The following is a 7,111-nucleotide window of genomic DNA, read 5'->3' on the forward strand; positions in this document are numbered from 1 at the left end:
TGTTTGTTAGAAGCTAGACACTAAGCCCCGCCCACACAGAAGGAGAAGGGCATTAGGCTCCACCATTTAAAGGAAATATTGAGGAATTTATGGACATATTTTTAATCTACACTGATGAAGCCTACAACCGCAGAGATTTCAGGAAGCCATCGAGCAATTACAAAGGGGAGCCAGTTTTTAGAAAGTTGTAAAGAGACTCCGCCCTTAATAACACTGGAAAGACACTAGATTAAACCAGCCCTAAACTGGGCTTTCTTTGAGACGTTCCTGTTATATAAGCCAATGAGTCCTTTTTCTAGTTTCTGCCGCTGGTGTTGGGATGTCTGCTGCTTGGAATCAAATGTCTCCCGATTCCCTTGTAGGAATAAAGAAGATGGCAGAGTCACGCGATGCCATCACCACAGCATATTATGATGGCAATCCCACCTATTTCTAGGCAGGGGCCAAGAGACCGGGACACTGACCACCCACTCGTTAGGCTGCTACAGAGAAGGGACAGCGGGCTGTTACCTAAGTGAAAATCAGACTGGAAGTGCCCTCCGCCTGTTGAGGAGACTCAGTTTAGGAGAAACTCCAGGATACTCACACATTTGACATTTTCTCCTTTTGTTTCCCAAACAGAATGCTTATGTATTACATGTTTTAGATCAAAACTAAACCCTGGAAACTCACTAGTTGGGTCCCAGCATCAAGACCAGGTCTGTGCACTCAGATCTTGACAGGTCCTTCACCCTCCAAACTCTAAAAGGTAATTCTGGATATGCCTCCCTATGCCTTTGACTTCCAATTCAGACAAACACCTGCATGTGGTGGGAAAAGTGTAACAATACTATCTGATGAATAGGTGGTTTTGTTTCATATCTACTGCCTACCATCTCTGGTGCCCTGGGAAAATGTACAGTTTCTTCATCTGTTCATGGAAACTTTAGTACCCACCTCACTGGACTATTGCAGGAAGTAATGAAATCATATATGTACTTCTTATATATATGTACATATGTAGATCATAATTTTTTCTCTTTTTCTGTTCCTGCCATTTTCCTCTCTCAAAACTGATAGGGAGTTAGGGTTCACGCTCACCAAGCCCTTCTTGGTGGGACTCTAAATTCTCTGGTGGGTAAGGCTGGATGAGTGAGCGGGCACGCTGACCCCTTCTTGGCCCTTTCAGGAGGGTTGGCCAGGGCCGACAAAGCCCATGCTCACTCCCCGACCTTCAACCCCCGCCTGCATTTTGTAACTACCCTGCTGTCCTCAGGATGGAGGTCTCACACATTTAGATCCATCTAAAATGTTGTCTGTGACTGAGAAGGTGATACTGACTGGGATCAGATTTGGATGGATAAACAGAATATCCAAATCACAGGACTATACAAGATAGAAACCTATTCTCTCTCACATAAAAGGAGCCAGAACTGGGCAGTGCAGGGCTACTCAGTCAGTCCTATGGAAAGCCCAGGCTCTGTCTTCCTGCTGCATGCACACTACAATTGGTTTGCACACCCCCAGCCATGTCACCAAGATGCTGCATAAGCCTTAACCATGCTGCTGGCCAGAAGGAGGAGGAAGAACTAAGGACAAAGGGGACCTCCCTGCTGAGTCAGCTCCATTGAAGCAGCCTTCCTCTACGTCTCACACAAATCCAACTACACCTCAGTAGCCAGAATGTAATACACAATTACAGCTAATGATAAGGGGGCTGGGAAATGTAGTTTCTATTTAGTGGCAACAGGTGCAACTAGCAGTCTTGGCCATAGTAAGTCAGGGTAAATAAGGAGAGAGTGGGAAGGAAGCCTGGTTCTTCCATCCAAGAATAAAGCTGAGAATCTCACCCTGTCTAATATCTGGGTCCATTGCTCAAATCAGTGCAGAATTTGGAAATTCTGCAGGAAAGGGGGCAGGAGAGTGCCTGGAACCTCAGAAGCTCCCAACATCTGGCACAGTGCCTGGCACAGAACAGATAACCAGAACTATTGTGCCCATAGTAGACATGTCTTGGGGTAATTCCCTGTCTCACAATACCCTCCTCTTCTCTGAGAAAGACTAAAACACAGAGGTGGGTCCCGAGTAACCCCTCCTCTGGCCACAGAAGACAGTTCTAATTGAGTGTCAACTGATCCAGACCAGACCAGACCATTTGTGGTCCCTTCCATGATCTTCAAAATTCATGTGAGGAAAGAGCAACAATCCTTCTCTGGTGGTCAAGGGGTGAGGTATAAGGCTGTGTCCTGTCCACCTGGAGAGAGGGGCCAACAGAGAGAAAGAAGCCAGAGAAACCTAAGAGAAGAGCTCAGAGAACAAGGTCATGACCAGGACCTCGTTCTTGTACCCAAAGCCCCAGAGGCCCAGCTACAACTCTGTCCTTCTGGAACCCCCAAGCCCATCTACGTCACCCAACGTCTATCACTTGCCATCAAGAACTGCTACTACTCCAGTTACCTGTCCCTCTCCAAAAGGGAAGAGCTTCTGTGTTTATAACACATTTCATTAAAGAATAGTATTTGTCAAAATTCTTTCAGTAGCAAGTGGCAGAAATCCAGCTCAAACTGGCTTAAACAAAAATAAATACAAAAAATTTTTAAATCCACTAACATAAATGTGAAAAGTCAGGGTGAAGCTGGTGATTTAATGGTGTTTCAGGGCTCACATGCTCTCTCTGCAACTCTCCCTGTCTCTTGATTTTTGTTTCTTCCATGTTGGCTGTGTCCTCCCGCAGCTGGCTGCACATGGCAAGAAAAATCCCAGAGCAGCTCTCCCTCCCAGAGGCAGAGAGAACTCCTCTCTAACACCCACAGACTGCTGACTGGCCAGCCTGATCACATGTCCACCCTTCATTCCTTTCATAGTGTACAGGGCACTATACCAGGACTAATAGACAGGTCTGTGTCACCACCTAACCTTTCAGCCAGCGGCCTCTGTGGTTGATGGCACCCCTGGAACCACACAGGATGGGGAAAGACAATCTCTAAAAGCAGGGAGGTGCTGGGCAGACCACCAACATAAAAATACAGTTTTGCCTTCTAAAACAAGCAAAGTCTTTGGAGCCAAATGGACATGAGTTTGAATCCTGGGTCAACCACGGATCCCAGAACCACTCTGAGTGGTCCTGTGGCCTTGGGGGAACTACTTGATCCTCAATTTTTCATCTTTAAAATGGGGGTAATACATACCTGCCTTTCAGGATTATTGCAGAATAATAAAGCACATAGAAAATTCCTAGGTTCTCAAAGTAACCCACCTAACTTCATTGCATTTAGTACTATCCTACCACCCTCTTGTGACTTACCTCAGGACATGAATACCATGCATGAAACTTATGTGGGTTGTTGTTTTTTTTTATTGCTTGTGTCACACTGACCCTAAGTCAAACTGCAGCCCTACCCCTACTTTTTTCCTTCCTCAGTGGGTTTTTTCTATATTCTTATCCCACCTGACTCTTAACAGCTTAAAGACTCTGGGTTGGGGCATGGGAAGGACCTAGAGATGGTTGAAAGAAGCCAACCTTGGAAACAGGCCTCAAAGTTGTGACGTCCCTAGTCTTAAGTAGCAGAATGTGACTCTGAAAACTTTCTTATTACTGTTAACACTAAATTCCTTTTGCTCTTCATTGTTCTTCCTTTTTTTTTCAGGGGGTGGGGCAAGGGAAGGAGCCTGGGAGAGGTCATGTGTCCATTTGAGGATGGGGAGATTTCTTCCCACTCATACCCGTGGTATATAAAGACTGAGTGCTCATGCCCTGGAGGAAAGGGGACTGTGCTTTGAAAAATGTTTTTTACAATGTATCCCAGGCTATTTCTTCTGGCCAGAGAGAGGGAAATGAAAGGAAATATGGGATGGAGTTGACAGAACTCCTAGGGCAGGAATAAAACAGGGTGTCAGAGGGGAAAAGGGATCTGGAGGCCAAGAGCCCTGAGTCTTCAGCAGAGGAGTGTTCCCAGTTTGGAGGATGCTGCAAAGGGCACCTCTGAGAGCTGGTCTCAGGCCCCACCCATCACAGCCCTCCTATGAGAACTTACTCCACTGGCGCTGGACATCCTATGGGATGAATACAAGTCCCAGCCCTATTCTTCGCTCAGCTACCCTGTGGGCCTCTCTCTGATCCCATAAGGTTCCATGACTCCTCGTTGATGTAAGAAACAGAGAATTTGTATAAAAGTTTATTTAAACAAAACTGATGACACATGCCAGGGAGCAACATCTCAAATGCTCCAGAGAATGACAGTTTTGCAGTTTCTTTCATTTTTAAAAAATTTTTTTCCACATTTCTTAATCTGAAAGAAAGAGACAGCAATTTGTTGTTCCACTTATTTATGCATTCATTGGTTGCTTTCTGTATGTGCTCTCACTGGATACTGGACCCGCAACCTTGGGGTATGGGGACAATGCTCTAACCAACTGAGCTACTCAGCCAGGGGTGCAGTTTCTTTTATGCATTTGGAATTGAGGAAGGAACAGAAGGAAGATTGTATGAAGGCAGGTGGGGACTGGACCACAGCAGTGATTTTCAGCCTTGTGGCACACATAAACTACTAAAATTCTGCAGCACACCAAAAAAATATGTTTTTTATCAATCTGACAAAAAATAGATATAATTTTTATACATTTACACTGGATAGCTATTGTTGCATTTGGTATTTTCATTTTTATATTTGAACATCTAAGGGAAAAGAAGTTAGTACCCCTAACTAAACAGTCAGGTATTACATGTTTTTATTTTTTTATTTTTTTTTGAGGTTAAAAAAAAGCTTTTATTTATAAAGACTGAAATGATTATATGCAAGTTGGAACAGCTACAGCATACAAGAAATTGCTTGAAATTTTCTTTTGATATTTTGCAAGAGTTGGCATCCATTATACATACTTGTTCTTTCTTTAGACCTCTAACTTCAGCATTAAGTTGAGCAGAAATATGGCTTACATGTTCCCTCAAATCACTCTTTGGCTCCAAGAGAAGACGCTGGACCTTTGAGTAGATAAGCAGGTTACTGTTAATAGTGCCTTTTTAACCTTGGAGGCTCTTCAGTCACATACAGGGTCCAGTTGCTCCACTTCCAACCCTTTCCAGAGTTCAACCCTGGGCGTTATCAGTGGGTATCATTAAGATAGGTGAATATATCATCAGCACAACCTGCAGTCACCTTGGGCAGCAGTTGAATTCCTCAGGACTGACGATGAGATGCTAGGGACAGAAAAAGGAGGCATTGCATGTACCAAATAAGAGCCATTCAAAGACCCTGGATTCAAAGACCCTATGATCCAGGTATTATATGTTTTTAAAAAAGTCTTGCCGTACATTAGTTGAAAATCACTGGATCATAGGACAGTTAATATTGAGTTCTGTAGAGGATGGTCCACTTGAGAAGACAGGGTCTGAATATAGGCATTTCAAAAGTATATTAACCTAGATGCACAGAAACAATGAATAGGGCTTGCTTAGGGCAAAGATAGACTTTTACTAAAGAAGGTAGAGGCTTTGCCCTGGCCAGTGTGGTTCAGTTAGTTGGAGCATGATCCCATGGACTGGAAAGTCATGGTTTGATTCCCAGTCAGGGCATATGCCCGGATTGTGGGTTCAATCTCCAGTCGGGGCACGTGCAGGAGGAAGCCAATTGATATTTCTCTCTCACATCAATGTTTCTCTCTCCCTCTCTCTCTTTCTCTCTCTCTCTCCCCCCTCCCCCTTCCTTCCTCTCTCCCTAAAATCAATGAAGAAAAAAATGTACTCAAGTTAGGATAAAAAAAAGAGTTACATGCTTGGGGCGTGACTACCCATCCTGACCTCCCCAGTAAGGAATTTATAGTCAGATCATCCTGTGAGATTACTTTTCATAGAACCCCTTTTTTTCATACACAGTTCTCCCTTTTGGTCATAAATCAATCTGAAGGATGCATCGATGGCCAACCTGTTGGTCTCACAGTGTTAGGAAGGCTCATTCCAAGGAAGTCTCAGTGATGACATTGTCTTGTTGAAAGGGGATGACTCTAACCATGGGATGTGAGTTGAGGATGGATTTTTCTAAAAAGGGAAAAGCAGGTAAATGGAAAGCAGTCAGGTCTCACAGCCTTCATTGTAGAACAAAACAAACACTCTGGATCATTTCTATCCTGTGAACTATCATGATCTGAGTTTTGCCTTGTCTTGTTTTTCTATATTTGGCATCTAGAATAACATTTACATAAGCCATAAAAAGAGTTATGTTATACATCTTCAGTAACCATAAACAGCTGGAGTTGGACTGTATAGAAAACCCCAAAAAACAAATACAACTACTATTATATCAATATCATTAGCAGACAGGAAAGGCAATCAAACAACTGGTTTCGGGGTTAAACATCAATCCATAGGTTTATAGGTCTTGTTGCTGTCTCTGGATAGCAGCCTAATATCAGCAGCTTTTCCTCCTTGAGGAGTCTTCGATATTGAGAGACAAGTGTCAAAAACAGGGGTAGATGTCCTTTGTGGTTAGGTACCTGATAAGTCCAGTGAGGTTGGAAGATGTCTTTTATTTGATGTCGTTTCCAATAAACAATAAAGTCTGAGAGCTATCTGTAAAAGGAAGCAGTTACCTATTTGGCATTTCCTTGAACTGAAAACCTTGGCAATAGTTTAAGATACCTCCTTTCAGTAATGTCAGCTCAGAATTTCCTTCATCTAAGTTCAGCTTAAATGCACTAAGATGATGCCAGGGAACAGGGAGAAAAAGTGGCTGTTTTTGATTTCCCGCAGCTCTGACTATTTCTTTAATTTGCAACCATTGTTTACCCAAACAATATAGAAGTTTTTCATCACTTATTTTACAATGCTTCCCATACAATTTAACATAAAAGACAAATCATTTGAGCTGTTTTAAGGTCCCTTGAAGAACACCGCAAAGTTATCCCTACATATATTGAGATTTTAACCCCTAAAACCACAACTTCTATCTTTTCCTTACTCTTCACCTGGGGACATTTTCATTTGCTTTTTTAGAGTGAGATAGAGGAAGTGAGAGAGAGAAGTATCAGTTGGTTGTCTTCGCACGCACCCAGCACCCAGACGAGAGATCCATGCCGGGACTGGGGCATCACATACATCCAGACCAGGGATCACACGTGCCCACACCTGATGTAGGGA

This window comes from Pteronotus mesoamericanus, unplaced genomic scaffold (genome assembly GCF_021234165.1).
Source record: "Pteronotus mesoamericanus isolate MK-2021 breed Mesoamerican mustached bat unplaced genomic scaffold, CSHL_Meso_final contig_100, whole genome shotgun sequence".
NCBI classification, from domain to species: domain Eukaryota; kingdom Metazoa; phylum Chordata; class Mammalia; order Chiroptera; family Mormoopidae; genus Pteronotus; species Pteronotus mesoamericanus.